The following is a 25,140-nucleotide window of genomic DNA, read 5'->3' as shown; positions in this document are numbered from 1 at the left end:
AGTCTAAAATTGATAAGTGTCTGCTTGAAACAGAAACACAAGAGCAGATTTTGAAGAAATATCAATAAGTTGTTTTATTTCATTTTATTTTGATTTTATTTTATTTTTTATATGTAAAATTATGTGCCTTGACAATAATGTTCCCCTTCTGTCGCTCTCTCCACGTTGTGTCGGAGAAGCGACACTAGGGGTCTCTCTTGAGCGCCGATATTCACCTCTGATCTATGAAAAAAGGCCAATGAGAGTTGGCAGCCAGTATTTGCATGTCCGCCCCGGACATACGGGTATTTAAGCGGCGCAAATACGGGAGTTCATTCAGAAAATTTCTTCGAGCCGATGGTCTGTCTGCAGTTTGCTGCGAGTTACACGCCACTTAAGCGTTCCTGTTTTCCTCTGACGATCTGCATGCTGTTGGATCTTGGCGGCGCACAACAGTGGCTTTCTCCTTCTCAGTGCACGGCGTGCATTGTTGCCCTGAGCCGACGAAGCGCAGACATGTACACACACACACTGTGTATTAAAAGAGTTTTTACTAAAGAGTAATTTTCTCTAAAAGAGCAAACACAGCGGCGTTGAGCGTCCTTTTAAGGGCGCGTCTTTTCAAGATGCCTTTCCGCCCTGTGTGCGTTCCTGGATCGCGGTAGAGTGCTCTCTGCTTCAGGCGGCCACAGGTGCTGTCTCGTGTGTTTGGGCGCGATCACACCGGCGGCGTTTGTGGATGGTTCATGTTCTCACTGCGAGAACATGACCATGACCACATTGCGATCGCGGCTCGCTTTCAACAGAAAGCAAGCCACCCCAGCTGCACCCGCATTGCTCCTTCTTCCCACGGGATTAAGGGCGGTCGCGGTTGGCGCTGAGAGGCGATTTGAAGCGGCAGCGGGTGCAGTTTCGCCGGGTAGCCCCCGCGAACCTCCGTTCCCGACACGCTCGCTGGTCTCCGTCCACGCTTCGCAGCGATAGCAGCTCGCCTCACGGCCCGGCTGTCTATCCTCCGAGTCGAAGCAGATGAGCTCGCCGCTGCATCGGAGAGTCGCGGTGTCTGATGCCGAGGACTCCCCTGGACTGCCGCCGGGCCAGCAGGCCCAGGCTGAGCTGGCGCTCAGATGTCCGACATGCTTGCCGGGCCGCCTTGGCGTGGGGTTGGACTGGAACCCTCCATCCTCCCCACAGCCTTCTCGGTTGGATGATTGGTTCCTGGGGGCAGCGCCATTCGCGACCTCGCATCCCCGGTCCCTTTCTTCCGGAGGTGCATGATGAGCTGGCGTCTACGTGGAGAGCCCGCTCTCCGCTGCGTCTAGGTGCCACCAGCTCCACTCTCTCCACCCTCGGCGGCGGAGAGCACCACGAGTACGACGCGATTCCCCAGGTTGATAGGGCAGTTGCGCACCATCTATGCCCGGTAGCCCTACCTCCTGGCGGGGTCGCCACGTACTCCCGTCCAAGCCCTGTAGGACAACATCACTCAGCTAACGTGAAGGCCTACACTACGGCTGGACGCGCTGCCTCCGCCCTGCATGCGATGGCCCTCCTGCAAGTCCACCAGGCCAAAGCTCTCAGAAACATGCACGGGGTGGACCTGATCCTGATGTGCTGCAGGAACTGTGCTCAGCGACCGACCTGCGCCCTGAGGCGATGAAGGCCACAGCGCAGGCACTTTCGGACAGGCGATGGCCACCCTAGTGGTCCAGGAGCGCCATCTTTGGCTCAACCTGGTCGAGATGCGTGAGGCTGACAAAAACTGCTTCCTGGGCGCACCTGTCTCCCAGATTGGCCTTTTCGGTGACACCGCCGAGGACTTCGCCCAACAGTTCTCCGCGGTGAAGAAGCAGGCGGAGGCCATTTTGCACATCATGCCCGCCGCCAGACCTGCCGCTCACGGGCCCTGCCCGTCTGCCCGCCGAGGGCGTCCCCTGCGAGAAACCAGCTCCTGCTCCGCCTCAACCCGGGCCCAGCTCTCAGCCCCAGCGTCGAGCACTCCGCAGGCAGCGCCGCCCCCTGTCTCACGAACCCCCTCCAGGACCGGAAGGCTCCCAAGCGTTCCTGAGACAGCCGACCCAGAGCCGAAGACGTTAGCTCGGAGGTGGTAAGACCGCTCCGTCCCCGGTGGAGGGCGGGAGGAGAATCCTTTGTTTTTCATTTGCCACACCCCTGACGGGGGCTGTGGTACCCACATTCTCAATAAAAGAGCTATTTCCTTTGCCTCTGGGTCACCTGGCCCACAAATGCCGTTTTCACGGCAATGTGCTTTCAGATCACAACAGTCCCGGTACACGGACGCGGCGATCCCGCCTTCCGCCTGCCTACGACTGTCCCCGGCCGGCCGGTTCAGGCGAGTCCAGAGGGCGCCAACATCAGACCTCCTCCTCAGTCAAGAACCCGCCCCTGCCGGGCAGCGGAGCAAGGTAAGTGCTTTGAGTCTATTCTCAGCACCTCAGCCTCAGGCCGCAACGAAGCCGCCCGGCGCTGCATTACCTGTTTCGCCCGCTCGCGAGGCCCGCCGGGTACGTCCAAAATACTCGTCCCTTTGGTGCCCCTAGCGCAGAGCTGGGAAGCATGGCTTTCGCTTCCCAACGCATCACGCTGGCTGCACCGGACCATTCGACTCGGTTACGCAATTCAGTTTGCCCGGAAATCGTGACCCTCTTAGCCAAGGGCACGGTAGAGCCCGTCCCTCCAACCGAAATGAGGAAGGGTTTCTACAGCCCTTACTTCATTGTACCCAAGAAAGGCGGCAGCTTACGACCAATCCTGGACTTGCGAGTTTTCAATCGGGCCTTGTTAAAACTCCCGTTCAAAATGCTTACGCAGAGAAATATTCTGGCTGGCGTTCAGCATCTAGATTGGTTCGCAGCGGTGGACCTGAAGGACGCGTACTTCCACGTCTCAATTCTGCCACGACACCGACCCTTCCTACGGTTCGCGTTCGACGGCCAGGCGTTTCAGTACAAAGTCCTCCCCTTCGGCCTGTCTCTGTCCCTCGCGTCTTCCACGAAAGTCGCAGAAGCGGCCCTTGCCCCGCTACGAGTAGCCGGCATCCGCATTCTCAACTACCTCGACGACTGGCTCATCCTAGCACACTCTCGAGAGTTACTATGCACACACAGAGACCAGGTGCTCCGGCACCTCAGCCGCTTGGGGCTTCAGGTCAACTGGGAAAAGAACAAGCTCACTCCGGTTCAGAGCATCCCTTTTCTCGGGTTGGAGTTAGACTCAGTCTCAATGACAGCACGTCTCACGCAGCGGCGTGCTCAGTCGGTGCTGGACTGCCTCGCTTCCTTCAAGCCAGGCACAGTGGTCCCTCTAAAACTTTTCCAGAGGCTCCTGGGGCATATGGCATCCTCCTCGGCGGTCGCGCGCTGGGGTTGATGCATATGAGACCACTCCAGCACTGGCTCCAGACTCGAGTCCCGAGACACGCATGGCACCGTGGCACGCATCGGGTAAGGATCACCCCCGCCTGCCTCAAAACACTCCGACCCTGGACAGACCTCTGCTTTTTACGGGCAGGAGTGCCCCTGCAGCAGGTGTCCCGACGCGTCCTGGTCACAACCGATGCCTCCCGGTCCGGGTGGGGTGCCGTGTGCAGCGGGCACGCAGCAGCGGGCCGCTGGAAAGGGGCCCCGCTGCGTTGGCACATCAATTGCCTGGAGTTGCTGACCGTCCTTCTTGCTCTCAGGAAGTTCCTCCCGTTAGTTCGGGACAAACATGTCCTCGTGAGATCGGACAGCACCACGGTGGTGGCGTACATAAATCGCCAAGGCGGCGTACGCTCCCGCCACATGTCACAACTCGCCTGCCGTCTCCTCCTATGGAGCCAGCAGCGACTCAAGTCGCTGCGTGCCACTCACATCCCGGCAAGCTCAGCGTCGTAGCGGACGCGCTATCACGACAACGCCTGCCCGGCGGGAGTGGAGGCTTCACCCCCAGTCGGTCCAGCTGATTTGGGAACGGTTTGGCAAGGCCCAGGTAGACCTGTTCGCGCCCAGGAAACCTCCCACTGCCCGCTCTGGTACGCCCTAACAGAGGCTCCCCTCGGGACAGGCGGCTGGCACACAGCTGGCCCTTGGGGCTGCGCAAGTACGCATTTCCCCAGTGAGCCTTCTTGCACCGGTGCTGTGCAAGGTCAGGGAGGACGAGGAGCAAGTCACGTTGGTGGCCCCCTACTGGCCCACTCGGACTTGGTTCTCGGAACTCAGGCTCCTCGCGACAGCTCCTCCCTGGCGAATTCCCTGAGAAAGGACCTCCTCTCTCAGGGACGGGGCACGCTCTGGCACCCGCGCCGAGACCTCTGGAACCTCCACGTCTGGTCCCTGGACGGGACGCGGAAGAGCTAGCCGGCTTACCGGCGACCGTTGTGAATACCATCAACCAAGCCAGAGCTCCCTCTACCAGGCACCTTTACGCCCTAAAGTGGCGCTTGTTCGCAGATTGGTGTTCTTCCCGAGCCGAAGACCCACAGAGATGTGCGATTAGGTCAGTGCTTCTGTTCCTACAGGAGAGGCTGGACAGGAGGCTGTCCCTGTCCACCCTCAAGGTGTATGTTGCCGCTATCGCCGCCCACCACGATCCTGTAGACGGCAAGTCTTTGGGTAAGCACGACCTGATCCTAAGGTTCCTGAGAGGCGCCCGGAGGTTGAATCCCTCCCGGCCAGGCCTAGTTCCCTCCTGGGATCTCTCGGTAGTCTTGGCAGGACTCCAGAGACCTCCCTTCGAGCCGCTCGAATCAGTTGGACTCAGGGCCCTCTCTCTTAAGACGGCCCTGCTGATCGCGCTCGCCTCCATTAAGAGGGTCGGGGACCTGCAAGCGTTCTCTGTCAGCGACACTTGCCTGGAGTTCGGTCCGGCAGATACGTCTGTGATCCTAAGACCGCGACCGGGCTATGTGCCCAAGGTTCCTACCACACCATTCCGAGATCAGGTAGTGAACCTGCAAGCGCTGCCCCGGGAGGAGGCAGACCCAGCCCTTTCGTTGCTGTGTCCAGTGCGTGCCCTGCGCATTTACCTGGACCGCACACAGAGCACCAGACGCTCTGAGCAGCTCTTTGTCTGCTTTGGGGGACGGCAGAAAGGGAATGCTGTCTCCAAACAGCGTCCTTTTAAGCGGAGGAACTCGCCGACCCAAGCCACTGCGGGTACCCTGATGGCTACCCTGTACTAGTATAGGTGCTCCACAGGTAAAGTAGAAGGCCTCCTGTGCGGACGCCCCCTGTGTGTATTTCCACAGTTCTGTCCCCTTACGAGCGGACCCCCGTGTCTCCCTTAGGCAGTTACAGCTGCCCTGGTCGCCGTGCTGTAGCAACTCCCCCCTTCGAGGCTGGGATCTACCACCGCACCATACTTTCCACACGAGCCCTAAGACGGCCGTGTGACGTGTCTACCACTTTTCCTCCCCAAGAAAAAGGGCAGGTGTGGTCTCCGCAGGGTCTGGGTAAGACCCCCTTCCCTATATGCGTGTAAGGGCCCCGGCCGTGATTGCTCTATGCGAGAAACATAGAGAGAAAGAGGCCCAGCCAGGCTGGCCCGTTCCCATGTTGGCAAACATCGCCTTGTTCCCCTCCCAGGGTAACTAGAAGGATCCCGATGTTCGTATGGGGCATTGGGGAAGGGTACGTGCAGCCGGGTACAGAGGATGCGTGGCACTGGATGAATCCCTGCCCGCCTCTGTATAGGCAGTTCACGTACACGGTTCAGCACATGGCAAGATTGGAATGGGTCCCCTAGTGTCGCTTCTCCGACACAACGTGGAGAGAGCGACAGAAGGGGAACGTTTGGTTACATATGTAACCTCCGTTCCCCGAGGGAGGGAACGACACGTTGTGTCTTTCCTCCGCCATGTCACTGAACCGAGCCACTGTTGTGGCCGGACCATTTCCGGCTCCTCAGAAAAATCCTGAATGAACTCCCGTATTTGCGCCGCTTAAATACCCGTATTTCTGGGGGCGGGACATGCAAATACTGGCTGCCAACTCTCATTGGCCTTTTTTCATAGATCAGAGGTGAATATCGGCGCTCAAGAGAGACCCCTAGTGTCGCTTCTCCGACACAACGTGTCGTTCCCTCCCTCGGGGAACGGAGGTTACATACGTAACCAAACGTTAGATAGAGTGATATGAAGGAGTTCAAACAGCTCTCCTCATCAATGATTAAAGATTTTATATATTCAGAGGGCAATCTAAAGTTAAGGGTTTATACTAAGGAGGGCTTGAATTTTTATAGAAGTATTAAACAAACATGGGGAATGTTTGTATGATAATGAATTTAGACTGGAAGATGATATATTACTTTTACTTATGATTTAATTGAACTCATGTACATTTTAAAAGTAATGAGGAATGGAAAAGATACATGGTGGTGACTAAAGATTAAGATTGCTTGTCTTGTTTGTTTGTAACAATATAAATGGAATTAATTAAGAAATAGGGTGCAGGGTTGGCTACAATTGGTATAATAATTTGTGAGAGGGGAATAATATAATATTGTGTGTTACCATTGATTAAATAAAAAAAACAGATGTACTGATCAATGTAAATGGCCCAATGCAACAGAAAGACCAAACTGGGAGGAAATTGATTCCTCCAATGATATGTTATATATTTGATAATTCTTTTATTGATTTAATACTCTGAATTACTCTGATATAGTCTGAAAATATGAAAAACAGCTTAGCTTGCAGGGAAAATTAATTAATGTGATACAGACATTGAGAGTCCTTGGGAAACAGGAGGAAATGAAATGTATGTGATAAGTGAATGAGTAGGGAGTTTTAAGATAAGGAACACCTGTGGTAGTTTACCTCCTCTGTGGAGAATTATAGCCTTTTGTGAATGACCCTTTCTGTGAATGACCATGAAAAATGTTGTGTATAGATACTAAAGGGATGATCTAATGTTTTTAATTGGAACAAAGTCAGGCTATGCCTGGCTCCTGCCTGGAGGAGGCAGAGGACCCATGTGTTATTTAGTGCTAGAAATGAGATGCAACAAATGTGTGTGTAGCAAATGACTCTAATAAGGGAAATCATTTAATATATTAATCAAATGAATGCAGAAAGTAATGATTGTTAGTTAATATAAAACATGTAACCATATGAGGTGATTACAGTGTTCTTTATGCATATAAAATGAAATAGTCATGCTGTTGCCATCATTGAAGCAAGTTAGGACAGGATGACCCGCTGAAGGAGAGAAGGTGGAAAACAATTGCGGCCTACAATACCAATGAATAAGAAAGACATATTAATATGGATGTTATTACTGACATACTTGGGACAAGTGTTGCCCCCAATGATGGGGCCTACCAGAGAAACGTCCCAAGAAGGACCAGGATCACCAGATGAACAATTCTAAGAAAGCATACTGCAGAGTGGGTTCCCTACAATCAGCCTTGGGGATCTTGGATGGCCTTTCCAATGAAGCTGACCTAAAACGAAATACTCCAGAATGTGAATTAAGAAAGTACAGAGCACTTGACGGACTGTATTGAAGAAACTATGAATATGGACTTCCCAACAATGAATACGAGGCAAGATTCAGACAAAGAAGAGCAGCAAGCACAAAACTAAGAACCCGAGGAAGAAGAAGATCAGCAGGAACCGGCTACAGAATCTGAGGAAAGAGAAGAGGAAGTAGAAGGACAAGCGAAAGTAGGGGAAGAGCACGCTGTGGCAGAAAAAGGGATTGAAGTGCCGCAGTAGAGCAGGAAAGCATAGAAAGTGAGACGGAAGTACATGTCACAGAAGAACAGGACCAAGAAGGTGAAGAAGGAGAAAGACAAGAAGAAAGTGATCGTCGTGCTGAAACAGATTCAGAAGCAACTGAAGGAAATGAAACAGGCCAACAAGCGCAGTTGTTCGAGGAAGAGTTGTGGCACATGGAGAAAGAATGGAAGCTCAAGGAGGTATTGGTGTTGATGATGCTGTTACTAACATATTTGGGACAGGTATTGCCTCCTATACAGGGCCTTTAGATGAGGAAATGTTTTTTTAATGATAATGTGATTAGGTTTAGTGGACCGCAATATGCAACAGCAACATTAGGACAAAATTTTACTGCGAACATAACTCCAGGATGTCTAGGCGTAGTTGTTGGTCATTGCCTTACAGGATGTGAAAATCAAACTCTAGTATCGCCTGTGATAAAAATCCATGAGGAACAAACAGAAACTATAGCGGACTATTTTTGGTTATGTGGGAAAGGTCAATTGAAAACCTCACTACCTAAAGACTGGACAGGACTGTGCACTAGAGTAAGGCTAATACAAGAAGTAACTATGGTAGAATGGGACCCCTCTGAAATCCAAACTGTACCAAAACCTTTCGTCCACAACAAAGCAAGGGTGAAAAGAGCGTACGCCCCAGATCCTGGTGTTTACCTGGATGCAATTGGCCAACCGAGAGGAATACCTCAACAGTTTAAAGCTAGGAATGAAAGAAAATCAGGTTTTGAGTCAATATTCGTATGGGTAACACCCAACAAAAATTTAGAGTGGATTAATTACATTTACTATAACCAACAGAGATTTATAAACTATACTGACGAGGCACTGGAGGCGTTAGGACACCAATTAGCAGCGACTAGTAAAATGGCATGGCAAAATCGTCAAGCACTAAATTGGTTATTGGCAGATAAAGGAGGAGTATGTGTTATGTTCGGAGCAGATTGCTGTACATACATACCAAATAATACATCCCCAGAAGGAGCTTTTACCCAGGCAATGAAGAAACTGCGTGACTTGAGAAAGGAAGTTAAATCTAATGCAGGTAGAGATCAGCTGTTTGGGCAATGGTTTGATGACCTTTTTGGGTCATGGAAGATTTGGCTAATGAAAATAGGTATAATGTTAGTAGTAGGATTGACCCTATTTGCATTCTTGTTATGTTGTATTATACCCATTCTGAGATCAATTATGACTAGAACGGAGGCTAAGCAAATGGTACCCGTATCAATGATGCCAACGCAAACAAATGTAGCAACCAGACAATATACCATTGGGCCAGGATTGGATGAACTTGATGAGATTTACTGAGAAGCAATCAAGAAACAACAATGGGGGAATTTTATTTTTAAGGGGAATTTTATTTTACACTTTTCTCATGTTTTTGATAGTAAGGGAGACAGCAAGACTATTGTACTTTCATTTTACATAACAGAATAGATAGCAACTCAAGAAAGGAGTTAGAGGGTGTTTTGTTTATTATTTTTGACATATTCCCCTATTACTCTCAATGTAACCAATTACTTATAATGATTAATGAAGTATATCTTTATTACAATGTATCTAATCAAGTAGAAGTAGTATTGATGATGATTATGTTTAAGCATAATATGGATGTGAAGTATTTGCCAAAAGAAGACATGTGAGGAACATATGTGAAGAAAGGAGCGGCGAGCACCTCAGTGCTTGGCTGCAAGAGCAAATAGACTCAACTGGTGGTTTAAAAACCCGCTGTCTGCTCCAACACACCACCAGATAGCGCTCCAGGCTACCGGAATTGTCTGTGAGTTCCTCTGGCAACGAAGGATGCATATTACTGTTACTTTTACTAGTGTTTTGTTAAGCATGTGTATATATATATATATATATATATATATATATATATATATATATATATATATATCTCTTCTACTTAATGGATAATCAATTGTACTCTACATCACGCAAGGCTTTACAGTTGCATGCACATGCTTATTACAAATGAGTTGATTTTTGTCACCCACCCCCAGGAACAGTGCTAGCTAGAGGACTGGGATCTTTTACTCCTTCCTAGCCAAGTGTGGATGGAGAGGTTTGGTCCCAAGTTCTGCAGAGTGCAGCCCCATAAAGATGGCATTGGATAGTGGACTGAGTGGCCTACTTTGGCTACATGATGGAATGGGACAGGCTGGCTTGTGTGACTGCACTCTGGTTTGAGGGAATAGAGTGTGAGACTTTTTAAGTCTCAGATGTGGGAATATATAGTATATTTTTCAATATTCTAGTATGTTTCTTATATATCAAAATACTTATATGAGTTTCCTGGCCTTTGTGTGACCCAGGAGAGATCATATGAGGTTACTAAAATTGTTGTTGCTGCAGAGGCCACAAAGAGCACCCAGCTGTAACAAAATAATGAGACTAAGGACCTTGAAGATAGACTAAAGCCAAGTTTCTACCAGTAAAAAGATATCAAAAGGCTCTGTGAGATAATGGTGGCAAATAGTATCCATTGGTTACAAAAATAACAAAGGGGCACAGAAATGAGGTAATGCCAGATAACAAACTGTATAGAAGAGGAGGTTTTGGACTAAGACAGTCAGAACGGACAGCTGGCCGGTCTCATGTTTGTTGGTGTTCAATAAACTACAATTTTGGCATCTGGAACTCAAGACTCCGAGAGTTTTCTTGCAACTTAGAGAGATTCATCACGATATTCCACGACACGGGCCAGCTGTGTGCCTGTGCGTCTGCCCCGAGGGGAGCCTCTGTTTGGTCATACCAGAGCGGGCAGTGGGAAGTCTCTTGGGAGGCAAACAGGTCTACCTGGGCCTTGCCGATTAGTTCCCAAATCAGCTGGACTGACTGGGGGTGAAGCCTCCACTCTCCACTGGGCAAGTGTTGTCGTGACAGTGGGTCCGCTATCACATTGAGGTTGCCGGAGATGTGTGTGGCACACAGTGACCTGAGGCGCTGCTGGCTCCAAAGGAGGAGACGACGGGCGAGTCGTGAGATGTGGCGGGAGCGTACGCCGCATTGGCGATTTATGTACGCTACCACAGTGGTGCTGTCTGACCTGACTAGGACATGTTTGCCCCGAACCAGCAGGAGGAACTTCTGCAGGGCAAAGAAAACAGTCAGCAACTCTAGGCAATTGATATGCCAGCGCAGCGGGAGGCAAGGGTGCATCCAGAGGCTTTGGTGCTGAGAAAAGACTCGATGCACTTAACTTGCTCCACACGCCTGGCAGGGGGCGGGTTTGTGACTGAGGAGGAGGTCCGATGTTGGCGTCCTCTGGACTCGTCTGAATCGGCCGGCCGGGGAACAGTCGTGGGGCTGAGGGCGGAGGTACCACGTTCAGGGAACCGGGACTGTTGATATCTGGAAGCAAAGTGCCGTAAGAACGGCATTTGCGGGCCAGATGACTCAGAGACAAAGGACATAGCTCCCCGCTAGGGTGTGCGGCAAATGAAATCATTTCAACACAAGTTTCTCTGTTTTAATCTCAGAATGTTTTTATATCTCATTGGAGACATTTTTACACTAGATAGTAGTGCAAGGCCCATCCTATCCAGCACTGAGAAAAGGAACATGTGCCACATAACAATGCTGTCTACAAACTGTTTCGGAAGCATTCCGGACCTCTGGATAATAATTTACACCTGATTAATGATTCTGAAAAACTTTAATAACCACTGAAATAAAAACTGACCTAAGACAATTGAAAAAATGTCATGGAGTTCTGTGAACATGGAATTTACAGTACAACAAATATATAAGAGGATATTAAAAAGAATTGATTGTGTATCAATAAATGACTAAGTTTTCACCTATTTTTCTTGTGAAATTGCTACTAAATAGCCAGCTAGCTAGCATCTGGAAGACATGTGTACATAAGACTCTGCCGTGTGATTGACTGGGAAATTTCAACTTGGGTATTCCCACCTCCAACTTCATCTGGAACACAGCATAAAGGTCTCAGCACAATTCACACAGAATTGAAGAAAAAAAAGGTGTGATGCCATTTAGAACAAAATCTGGCCAAAATGAAAGTGATTTTGTGTTCGTAACAGTTTACCAGCAAGAAATTTCAGGAAAACCAGCAGCTAAACACCTTAATGCCATTGGTCCACTTCTTCATTAGGTGTGACCTGGAGCGTCACCTACTTTGAGGATGGTGGCAAATTCCTGTTCAGTCAGTTAAGATCAGTCAACATGCGCACACCGGCATGCAGTATAATTAGCAAGCTGATGCAACTGAACCGACATCTGTACGATCGATCGTTCACATAGCGACGTTTTCCAAGAACACGTCATGCAATTTTTGTTTTGTTTACTTAGTCTACAAAAGGATTGAAATCTATTCAAATTCTCTTAAGTGCCTATTCACTCTGTTATTTGATATGCGACTTCACTCAAGTGCCAATTTCCGCCGAAAGTAATTGGTAATTTCTCGCCACCCATAGATGCGAGAAACGTGGAAGTGTGAAAAAGTTGTTGTATGAACAGGACATTTCAAGTCACACCTGTACATAAATATGGTTGTCAATCCCAATCACTGACTGTGTGAACATAACCTCTGTAATTTCTTTCTTCTGACAATATTTTCTGAAAATAATTCAAAATAATGTACAGTCTGTCAGTCGTCATCACACCATAACCCCTTCAGGGTGATAAAAGACCTGATCACCCTGTTGGTGGGAGTATTTAGGACAGAGGTCGACAACCTTTATGACATGGAGTGCCATGTTTTATTTTTATTTCAATTGCTGTGCCAGGCATTTTTCTAATTTAATCATTTCATTTTAATTACAAATTATATTATCAGCATAACATTTTTAGTGAAAAATTTGTGCAAAACACGATGCTTATGATTTAATGATCCTTCATGTGATTTTTCACAAATTAACACTTGTCTAGAAGGGATCCCACTTTCATCCGTTTTGTATATGAAGTAAGTGTAACTATGTTCTTCAGTTAACTATATTTCTCTTTTCATGTGTTAAACATCTCCAGTTCTTGAGTTGGAGTTTCTGTTTAATCTCATCTGTTTATGTTTTGATTGCCAATCTGGCACTGGAATGTGTTAATTTTGAATTTATGATAAATGTTTTTTTTGTGGCTGTTATCTATGTTGTTTAGTGTCTGCAGTTTTTTCTGAAGCTCGTGCTCTTTTCCAGGAAATAGAAAAGAAAATATATGTCCCCCATTGTGATCGATCTCTCTCTCTCTCTCTGACCGCATGCATGTGAGTGGCGGGCGAGTGAAGCATGGCTGTGAGAGCGTTTGGTGTACACTAGTTGTTTTCTCTTCTATTTTCTAATTTTTTGCCCGCACAAAAAACAGACGGAAGGTGCAAACGCAGAGAATAATGGCACAATGAGGATTACTCAGATCAAAGTGACATTAGGGAACATTCTGAACCTGAAAAGTGATCTGCAGTTACAGAATCGATGTCTCCATCTCCCCAAAAGCTAAAGTCTCAACGGGAAGTTAAAGGTGAAGTGATGAGAGAAGGAACAACAAAAAGTGATGTTTCTCTCCCCGCTGATCTCTCATGTTGTTACACCAGTTGAGCAGAGTGTTTCTGATGAGAGTTCAAAATTAGAGGTGAGTGCAATTAATCTAAGCGAGATGATGAATCTGAATTAGGCCTGACTGTGCAGAACAAAGCGGCTTCTGTTACTGAGAATGAAGATGGTACAAATGGTGAGTTAGTTAATGTCAGTGGTTTGCAGTCTGAGTTATTGTTTGAGAAAGAAGAAAGTGTTGGAGAACCAATGGAAGATTGTGACAGCTGTTCAGATTTTTCTGAATATGATTGTAGTCAATCTATGGAAGATGTTTATCCTGTTGAAGAAATAAATGAGTTTTTGGATCAAAACAAGGGGAAAAAGGTTGATGCTCTTAAATACTTTCCTGATACTAACAAATTTTTAAAGTTGGTATTGATTGCTCAGATGACTGTTAGCTTTGATGTGATTTCGAAGCAAAAACGGTTTCGTTTGAAAACAATTCTAATGTCTGTACGCAAGGCTCAGAATGAACAGGAACTTAGATGTAGTTTTTAAGAGTAGGGTCTTTAAACGTTAATGGGATAAGGGATGCGGGAAAACGAGGTTTATTGATAGAGTATTTTAAGCTTAAAGACAATCATGTAGTGTTTCTGCAAGAGACTCGTAGCGATATAAAAAATTAATCAGAGTGGGGGTTGTGGTGGAAGGGTGGTTGTGTTTTAAGCCATGGTACAAACTTAAGTGCAAGGGTAGCTATTTTATTTTCAACCCAAATTAATGTAAACATTTTACCTAAAATGGAATTAGAAAAAGGTTGTCTTCTGATTATAAAAGCTGAAATTAATAATCAAGCTTTTGTATTTATAAATATCTATGCTCCGAATAGAGGAGTAGATCGAATTTCTTTGTTTAAAAAGTTAGGAGATTTCTTGAAAAAAAGCTCTGCTTCTGATAGGGTGTCCACTGGGTGTCCACTGTCAGGTCAACTGTATGCTTTAACTGTTGAACCATTATTGTGCTTATTAAGAAAAAACTTGTCTGGTTTATTTGTTGGTGAGATCTCTCATCATTCAGTGAAATTGACTGCGTATGCAGATGACATCACTGTGGTGGTTAGAAATCAAATTTTTATTTAAGTAATTGAATATAGCCTTCAGTTATATGAGAGAGCATCTTCTGCAAAACTCAATTGGGGTAAAACCGAAGTATTGTGGTGTAATGATAAAACAACAATGGTTTTACAAACCATTCCAGGAAATGTCAAGTGGGAAAAGTCTGGTTTAAAATATTTAGGAATATATTTGGGATCTGAAGAATATAGGACAAGAAATTGGGTGGGTGTAAAGGATAAAGTATGTGCCAGGTTGTCTAAATGGGAATGGTTGCTGCCTCAACTGTCCTATAGCGGGAGAGTACTGGTTATAAATAATCTAGTAGACTCTACATTATGGCACAAGTTAAATGTGTTGAATCCAAAGTATCCAAAGACTGCTTGTACATTTTTTCTGGTCTGGACAACATTGGCTAAGAGAGTCAATACTGTATCTACGGATCCATGAAGGGGGTCAAGGACTTATAGATATTAGGTCAAGAGTGGCTGCTTTTAGACTGCAGACTGGTCAGAAATGACTCTACCATCAACCACAGAACTGGATGGTAGTAGCTTGTGCACTATTGAACATAGTGAGACATTTGAATCTGGATAGACATCTTTTTGAATGAGCTTGAAAGAGATGGACCTTGGTGGCCAATTGAAAAAAGGACAGGAGATCTTCAATGGCAGATTGTACACTGGATAATAGCTACAAACAGACACAAGGCACATCTAGATCCTTTACAAGGGGAAGAATGTCCTTTTTGTAACAGACACAAGGCACATCTAGATCCTTTACAAGGGGAAGAATGTCCTTTTGGGGTTTCAGAAACAGTGTTTCATATTTTTGTTGGTTGTTCACGGTTAAAAGATCTTTTTGTTTTGTTAAAAGAATTTAGCTACAAAATAGGTTTTTTTGTTTACAAATAGTTGTTTTATTAAAAACAAATACCAAAATATAGTTCATCAAATAAGCAGAAAACAGTGTTACTGAATTGTATATTTGGTAAGGCTAAAATGACAATCTGGTTGACAAGAAAAAACAAGATTCTTCTTAGTGGTGGGGTAGATCCAGTACATATGTTAAAAGGGCTTATAAAAAGTCGACTGACTGTGGAGTATACTTACTATGAGTTAACAAATAATACAGATTTTTTCTTCTTCTTGTGGGGTACAGAAGGTGTGTTATGCCCACCCATTGAAGAGGGAGGTTTTGAGATGTGTTTGTGAAATAGTGTTATATTACATATTATTACGGTCTATTTTATTTTTTTATTGTTTTGAGGTGTGTTTTTATTTTTTGGTAATGTAATATTTATTTGATCTTTTGTGGTTTTATTGTAAATAAAAGAGGATTTAAAAGTCAAAGTCTCTCTCTCTCTCTCTCTCTCTCTCTCTCTCTGTTGCATCCTTTGAGTGGGTCGATCTGAGAGTGAAGCGGTGGCGTGAGTGTGGAAAATTGTGGTGTTTTTCTAATTCTTACTTTAGTTAATAGCAATATAAAGTAAGGAAGAGTTTCGTTTTTTTGCCCGCGGTAATCGCCGTGAGCAGGTATGGCATCTGATCCTGTAAAAGGAACGCCACACCGGTCCTTTTGTTTCAAATGACAGTATCGTCAAAGAATTTTTGCGGTATGGAAAAATCGCAAGCCCGATTAAAATTATACCGTTAGGTTGTAAAAACACGGCACTCAAACACGTACTCTCATTTAGAAGACAGTTGTTTATGTTTCTGACTTCACCCGAGTGCACTTTAGAGATTTCTTTCCATGTCAGTCACAGAGAGAGCTCGTACATGGTTTACGCAAGCACAGATAATCTCAAGTGTTTCGAATGTGGGAAATTAGGACACAACGTTTCTCCTGTCCACACAAAAAAGTGGACAACAAACAACAGCCAGCGATTGACACCTGTTGTAGATTTTTGCCTTAATCTATGAAGAATCACTCTCAAATTCTAAGGTTTTGATTTCAGATTCCCCTTCTGTCGCTCTCTCCACGTTGTGTCGGAGAAGCGACACTAGGGGTCTCTCTTGAGCGCCGATATCCACCTCTGATCTATGAAAAAAGGCCAATGAGAGTTGGCAGCCGGTATTTGCATGTCCCGCCCCCGGACATACGAGTATTTAAGCGGCACAAATACGGGAGTTCATTCAGAAAATTCGCCGCCAAGGGCGTCCCCCTGCGGCGAAGAAACCAGCTCCTGCTCCGCCCCAACCCGGGCCCAGCTCTCAGCCCCAGCGTCGAGCACCCCGCAGGCGGCGTACGCCCCCCTGTCTCACGAACCCCCTCTAGGACCCGGAAGGCTCCCAAGCGTTCCTGAGACAGTCGACCTACAGCCGAAGACGTTAGCTCCGGAGGTGGTAAGACTGCTCCGTCCCCCGGTGGAGGGCCGGGTGGAGAATCCTTTGTTTTTTCATTTGCCACACCCCCTGACGGGGGCTGTGGTACCCACATTCTCAATAAAAGAGCTATTTCCTTTGCCTTTGGGTCACCTGGCCCGCAAATCCCGTTCTCACGGCAATGTGCTTTCAGATTACGACAGTCCCGGTACACATGACGCGGCGATCCCGCCTTCCGCCTGCCCACGACTGTCCCCCGGCTGGCCGGTTCAGATGAGTCCAGAGGACGCCAACATCAGACCTCCTCCTTAGTCCGCCCCGCTGCGAGGCCCCGCCGGGTACGTCCAAAATACTCGTCCCTTTGGTGCCCCTAGCGCAGAGCTGAGAAGCGTGGCTTTCGCTTCCCAACGCATCACGCTGGCTGCACCAGACCATTCGACTCGGTTATGCAATTCAGTTTGCCCGGCTCCCACCCCCCTTCATGGGCGTCCGCTTTTCCGCAGTACACGGCGAGCATGCCAGTTCCCTGCGCACGGAAATCACGACCCTCTTAGCCAAGGGCGCGGTAGAGCCCGTCCCTCCAACCGAAATGAGGAAGGGTTTCTACAGCCCTTACTTCATTGTACCCAAGTAAGGCGGCGGCTTACGACCAATCCTGGACCTGCGAGTTTTCAATTGGGCCTTGTTAAAACTCCCGTTCAAAATGCTCACGCAGAGAAATATTCTGGCTGGTGTTCAGCATCTAGATTGGTTCGCAGCGGTAGACCTGAAGGACGCGTACTTCCACGTCTCAATTCTGCCATGACACTGACCCTTCTTACGGTTTGCGTTCGACGGCCAGGCGTTTCAGTACAAAGTCCTCCCCTTCGGCCTGTCTCTGTCCCCTCGCGTCTTCACGAAGGTCGCAGAGGCGGCCCTTGCCCCGCTACGAGTAGCCGGCATCCGCATTCTCAACTACCTCTCCTCCTGACGTCAAGGTAAAGTAGTGCGCCTTCTTCCCAGGGCGCCCCACTCCGAGTCGGGACCCTGGTCGATTCCTCCCCAGCCCTCCGGGTCCGTGGTTCAGCGGAGGAACTCGCTGACCCAAGCCATTGCGGGTACCCTGATGGCTACCCTGTACTGGTATAGGTGCTCCGCAGGTAAGGCCTCCTGCTCGGACTCCCCCTGTGTGTAATTCCACGGTTCTGTCCCCTTATGAGCGGACCCCCGTGTCTCCCTTAGGCAGTTACAGCTACCCCGGTCGCCGTGCTGTAGCAACTCCCCCCTTTCGAGGCTGGATCTACCACCGCACCATACTTTCCACACGAGCCCTAAGACGGCCGTGTGACGTGTCTACCACTTTTCCTCCCCAAGAAAAAGGGTCTCCGCAGGGTCTGGGTAAGACCCCCTTCCCTATATGCGTGTAAGGGCCCCGGCCGTGATTGCTCTATGCGAGAAACATAGAGAGAAAAGAGGCCCAGCCAGGCTGGCCCGTTCCCATGTTGGCAAACATCGCCTTGTTCCCCTCCCAGGGTATCTAGAAGGATTCCGATGTTCTTATGGGGCATTGGGGAAGGGTACGTGCAGCCAGGTACAGACGACGCGTGGCACTGGATGAAATCCCTGCCTGCCTCTGTATCGGCGGTTCACGTACACGGTTCAGCGCATGGCAAGATTGGATTGGGTCCCCTAGTGTCGCTTCTCTGACACAACGTGGAGAGAGCGACAGAAGGGGAACGTTTGGTTACGTATGTAACCTCCGTTCCTCGAGGGAGGGAACGACACTTTGTGTCTTTCCTCCGCCATGTCGCTGAACCGAGCCACTGTTGTGGCCGGACCATTTCCGGCTCCTCAGAAAAATCCTGAATGAACTCCCGTATTTGCGCCGCTTAAATGCCCGTATGTCTGGGGGCGGGACATGCAAATACCAGCTGCCAACTCTCATTGGCCTTTTTTCATAGATCAGAGGTGGATATCGGCGCTCAAGAGAGACCCCTAGTGTCGCTTCTCCGACACAACGTGTCGTTCCCTCCCTCGAGGAACGGAGGTTACATATGTAACCAAACGATATTAGACTTGATTGCAACCAATAAAGCCGAGTCGGCCTGCAGAGCAACTAACTAACTCTGGGTTTCATTCACTTAAATACATTTTCACACACAAGGTCAGGCTTATCCTTTTTTTAAACATGCATTATCTATCATCCTCAGACTCTGGTCTGACCATATTAGGAAGTAACAGAACCACCTTTGGAAGGGATATATTCTCCCAGCAGTCATGGGAGCCCCCATGTAATGCTTACTCGGCACACCTTCAAATGTCACACATATATGGAACACACATTCCTAAGGCCTTCATGCACATACAGTAAACTATATGTTTGCCTGTCTGATATAACTGTGGTACAAATTAACAATGTTTACATTGATTATACCTAATAAAATCTCCTACACACCCCGGCAGGGGACAATAATAACTCTATGACTGCTGTCACGGAGGTTACAACAACAATAAAAACAACAACATAGAAACAAAGTACAGCAGAGCATAATGAAAGGCCTTCAGAAGAGGTAAACAGGCAAGATGAGGTGAGTAAAAGTGATATCAATGCAGAGATACGTGAGAAAGCTGAATGTAGTAATACTGTCTATATGCATTCAAGTGATGTTTCTCACAAAATGGAGAAAATGGATGTTTTTGAGAAAGTGATTGAGACAAAAGTACAGGAGGTAGAGGAAGGCTCAGGTGATGAGCTGGCTAGAATGTCTCAATGCACAGATGATAGTATAAGAGATGATGAACAATGGTCAGAAGGGTCTGAGATGACAAAATAATGAAAGAAGAACTTTATACTGTGGATCAAATCAATGCATTTCTTGATGAGACAAAAGGCAAAAGCGTTGAAATGAGTGAATTGTTTCCAGATTTATATAAATTTGTGGCATCTGTTATGTGGGCAAGGAGAGTAAGTAGTCTTGACGAGCTTTTGCAGCAGAAACGATTCAGATTAAAGAAACGTATAACTGCAATTAGACAAGGGAAAAAAAGGAAAAGGGAAGCTAAGGAGGGGAAAAAAATATCGAATCACTATGGTTAATGTACTTTCTTTCTTCCTGACTTGGTTTCTTCTTATCTCTCTTTTCCTTATGGAGGTTTTACGGGTGGGATCCCTAAATGTTAATGGGATGAGGGATAGGAAGAAGAGTGACACACTATTACATTTTATTAATTTGAAAATACTAGATGTAATAATTTTGCAGGAAACCCATAGTGACGTGAATAATGAGGTTGATTGGGGACTTTGGTGGAGGAATGATTGTGTTCTTAGTCATGGGACGAACTTGAGTGCAGGAGTAGCAGTTCTTTTTTCTTCTTTTATTAAACCAAAAATTCTGTCAAAGAAAGAAATTGAGCCAGGGAGATTATTAGCAGTTAGAACTGAGGTTAATGGTCTTTTCTTTTCTTTTTTTTTTTTATATCCATGCACCTAACACAGGGCCTGATAGGATTGATGTTTTCAAAACAACAGCAGGGCAGTGATTTAATCATTCTAGGGGGAGACTGGAACTGCACACTTGAATTTCCTGTTGATAGAAACGGAGAAGAACCACATGTTCAATCATCTACTGTTTTAGCTAATATAACTGAAGCTCTACATTTTTCTGATATGTGGAGGGAAAATAATCGCTCAGTAAAACAATATACTTGGGTTAAGGTCAATGATGGGAGGATCTCCGCAGCACGTTTAGATAGAATATATGTATCAAACAACATGATTAGAGTTGTACATACAGCTATTGTGCCTACACCAATTTCTGATCATAAACTTGTTACTGTTGACTGCCCTTTGGTTTCCACAAGATATTAAAGTGTTTATTGGCATTTTAATGTCAAGTTGCTGCAAGAAATCTTTTTTTGTGAAAGTTTAAAATATTTCTGGGAAACTTGGAAAAGTGAAAAGAATAGGTTTGAGAATATTATTTTGTGGTGGGTAATTGGTAAATTGCATGTTAGAGAGTTTGTCAACAGTACACTTCTCATTCATCCATGTGTTTGAAACAAACTCTTGAGTGGCTTGAGAACGAAATCCTTGTTATTGAAAAGAACATGATGGGAGATAATTCTGCTAATTTACAAGAGTGGTCTGAAAAGAAAGAAAACCTGAATTCTATTTTAAATGAGAGGGCCAAAGGTGCTCTTTTGAGGAGTAGGTTTTTATCAGTGAAAGATATGGATGGCCCAACCTCATATTTTTTTAGCTTGGAGCACAAAATTGTACAGGAAAACAAATGTATAGATTGAAAAACAGTAATGGTCATGACATTACTGATCCTATAGAAATGCGTAGATTAGCAGTGGATTTTTATTCTCAGTTGTATGCTGTTGAAAATACAGATTTGCAGAGTCAAAATAAACATTTATGCATTTGGCAGATGCTTTTATCCAAAATTACAGTGCGCTTATTACAGGGACAATCCCCCCGGAGCAACCTGGAGTTAAGTGCCTTGCTCAAAGACACAATGGTGGTGGCTGTGGGGATCGAACCAGCAACCTTCTGATTAACAGTACTGTGCTTTAGACCACTACACCACCACCACTCCTTATAAAATGTACAAAATTTACTGTTACAGAATCTTCCCTGCTTATCATCTGAACATAAATAAGCTCTAGAGTCTGGACTCACCTTTGAAGAAGTGAGTGCTGCAGTAATGGAACTGTCTTCAGGTCGTACCCCTGGTTTAGGTGGACTTCCTGGCGAGTTTTACAAATACTTTTGGACTATTATTGGAACTGATCTACTTGAAGAACTAGAGGAAGTGTTTCATGTAGGGTTTCTTCCTAAGAGCTGTCAACGGGCAATTTTAACGTTACTGCCCTTGAAAGGAGATCTCCAATTCTTCATTATTGAAGAATTGGAGACCTGTCGCAATTTTATGTTCTGAATATAAAATAATATCAAAGTGTCTTGCCAACAGACTAAATAAGGTGTTACATGAAATTGTACATAAAGATCAGTCTTACTGCATTAAAGACAGATGCATTTCTGATCATCTGCACTTAGTACGTGATGTTATTGATTTTGCCCTGAGTAACAACATCAACATGGGAATTTTATCATTAGATCAAGAAAAAGCTTTCGACAGAGCTGACCATCATTTTCGTTTTAATGCTCTGAAGGCTTTTGGTTTTGGAGATAATTTCATCTAAATGATAAAAAACACTTTACAACGATGCCACGTGTATGATTAAGATGGCAGGTGGTCTTAGTGTTCCTCTTAAGGTGCAGAGGGGTATAAGATAATATTTCCCACTTTCAAGGCAGCTTTATAGTATAGCCATCCTCTGTAAACTGAGAAAAGAGTTAATGGGTATGCAAATAAATGCTATAAATTCAAGTAATGATATAAAAGTCTCAGCATATGCAGATGATATAACAGTTGTGATCAGAAATGATAAAGATTTTAATTTGTTGAGAATTATGTAAAGATTCTTCTGTAAAAGTGAACTGGGACAAAAGTGATGCTTTGTGGTGTGGCTTGGATGATCGAAGATCTCTACTTCCAAGTAATCTGCAGTGGGGAGGACTTGGTTTTAAGTATTTGGGGGTATTTTTAAGGAAGGGAAGAGTATATAAAACAGAATTGGGAGGGCCTGGTGGAGAAGGGTTGTGCTCGGTTGTCTCACTGGCAATGGCTGCTAGCCCAGTTATCCTACAGGGGAAGGGTTTTGGTCTGCAATAACCTTGTAGCCTCATCTCTATGGCATAAGATGTCTATTTTGGAGAGAGCTGATAAAAGTTATCCAAAAATGTTCAATAAACTTTTTTTGGTCTGGTCAACATTGGGTAAAAGCACCAGTTTTGTACCTTTCTAGACAAGAAGGAGGTCAAGGATTAGTGGACATTAAAAGCAGAGTAATGGCCTTCAGACTACAGACAATTAAGAGACTCCTTTATGGAGAGAATGTAAGCTGGTCAGAGATAGCCTGTGCCCTCTTGGAGAGAGCAGGCAGGATGGGACTAGACCAACATCTCTTTCTTATGGACAATCAAAGTTATGATTTGACTGGACTAACACCTTTTTATCATTCTTTGATGAAAGCATGGAGAATTTTCAGCATTTCAAGGCATTTTAATGATACTCGAAACTTTTGGCTGAAAGAAGAACCATTGTTGTACAATCCTGTCATGAAATTGGAGATTTTACTGTCACCTTCTATGAGGAATGCTCTGAAAAATGCAGGGGTTACCAAAATTTGACATTTGATGACAACAGAAGGATGGATGTCTGCTGAGACGCTGGCTGCTAAACTTGGTTTTAGATCAATCCACCTTACACAGGGGAATTTTTACCTCCAGATTTTAAAATTGCTTTGGAAACATCTGATGTAGATAGAGACTCTATATGTCTCTATATGTTCCAGGAGATTACAGTTGCACCTGCTGTTGGGACGTTTCAAGAACTAGAGGGGGCTTTGCTTACTTTTAGAACTCCCCAACTGGAATCTTTTAATGATACTGGGAAAAAAGTACTGTATGCAATGTGTGTAAAGGTTTCACATCTTCATTCTTTGGAAGGACTTAAGAAATCTAAATGGCAGGAGTTTTTCGGATCACATACATCCCCAAAGGGTAGCTGGAGGACCTTGTACAAGCCTCCCATTGAGAAAAGGACTGGAGATCTTCAGTGGAGGACTGTGCATGGTATAATAGCTACAAACAGACACCGAGCACACCTTGATCCACAGGTAGGGGAGGGGTGTCCTTTTTGTGGAGTACCGGAAACTGTTTATCATTTATTTGTTCAATGTGTGAGACTTCAGCCTTTGTTTTTTCAATTAGAGGTCTGGTGTCAGATTTTTGGAGAAGTGTTTTCACCTGTGTTTTTTTATTTACGGGCCCAAATATAATTGGAGTAGAAAAGAGGCTCATGTTCTAATTAACTATTTGTTTGGACAAGCCAAAATGGCAATTTGGCTATCACGAAAAAAAAAGAATTAATGGTGAGGGGTCAACTGATGTAGTGTTAATTTTAAAGGGTTTAATAAAGGCAAGGTTAAAAGTGGAATTTAGCGGAAGACCTGGAAACATTTATAAATATATGGGGAGTAAACCAATGTATTTCTGAAATTGACCCTGATGGTTTTTTGAAGATTCATGTTTAAAAGAAGATCATAATGATAAAAAATTAGAAAAAGAAAAAAAATATATATATATCTATATATATATAGATATATATATATCATATATATATATATATATATATATATATTAGGGCTGTCAATCGATTAACGTTTTAAAAATTTAAAATTACATGCATAAACATCGCATAAACAAATATTTGCTGGGAAAGCCCCTCATATAACAATAATTCAATACATAATGATGAAATAATTATACATATTTATCTTTCAAATATAAAAAAATATATATATATATATATATATATATATATATATATATATATATATATATATATATATATATATATACAGTATATAAAATAAAAAATATTCAGATAATTAAAATGCATTACATTCTTGTAGCAGAAGAGTTCATCATTGATAAGACAATACAAAAAGCGGCTTTAGAATACAATGTATTGTTTACTACCATATTATTGATCATAAGTCAATCATTGGCATACAGTTCACAGCAATCCATTTCACAAGTGAATTTGTCAATCAGTTTGAGATTTATTATGAGGGCTTGTTTAAGAACCCGTCAATGAACACCTGCGTCAGATATTTTTATTTTTTTAGAAACAAGCCAGGGGTATACATAGCACACAATACTACAGATATATTTTACAATAATGCCGAGACATTATATTCATTACATAGTGCAATGGTTTTCAATGCTTTGGAGTTGTTGGAGGTACAGAGTATTTAAATAAAATATTTAAAAAACATTCTCCAAAATATACTGCGTGGGCACATTCCCAAAAAAGATAAGGGGCAGATTTATCTACAGCATTACAGAAGGAGCAAAGTGGATCTATTTCAGTGAGCATGTTTCTTAAATAAAGATTGACTGGGTAAAAATGGTGTAACAGTTTAAAGGACACCTCCTTAACCTTGTTGGTAATTAAATATTTGAGAGGTAAAGACCATACGATAGGGTGACCACCTGCCTATTACTCTGTTGCAGGTCAGCAGACCTGATTTTGGGGGGGACAATGTGGGACACGAGGGAGAGATAATTTACTATTATTGTACAAGGTGAATAAATATTGATTTTATATTAGATGTATTTTTGCAGTGATGTTAAATGTTAATGACAGCGCTGTGAACGTCACTCAGTTTGGCATAAGGTCTATGATACAAACTAATTTTAACAGCTCAGACCTACTCAATGTAAATATAATGAAGTGAAAATAATAATCTAATCGTTAAAAAGCACATTTCCAAATAAGCACATCAATCCCATTATTAAAGACTAGAAAGATTAAATGCGTTCTTACCAGATTTAGTTTATCTTGAATTAAATTGTTTTGTCTGATCTGGCTGCTTCGAGTA

The sequence above is a fragment of the Xyrauchen texanus genome, chromosome 22 (assembly GCF_025860055.1).
Source record: "Xyrauchen texanus isolate HMW12.3.18 chromosome 22, RBS_HiC_50CHRs, whole genome shotgun sequence".
NCBI classification, from domain to species: domain Eukaryota; kingdom Metazoa; phylum Chordata; class Actinopteri; order Cypriniformes; family Catostomidae; genus Xyrauchen; species Xyrauchen texanus.
The sequence above is the reverse complement of the archived record's forward strand: the minus strand, read 5'-3'. Positions refer to the sequence as shown.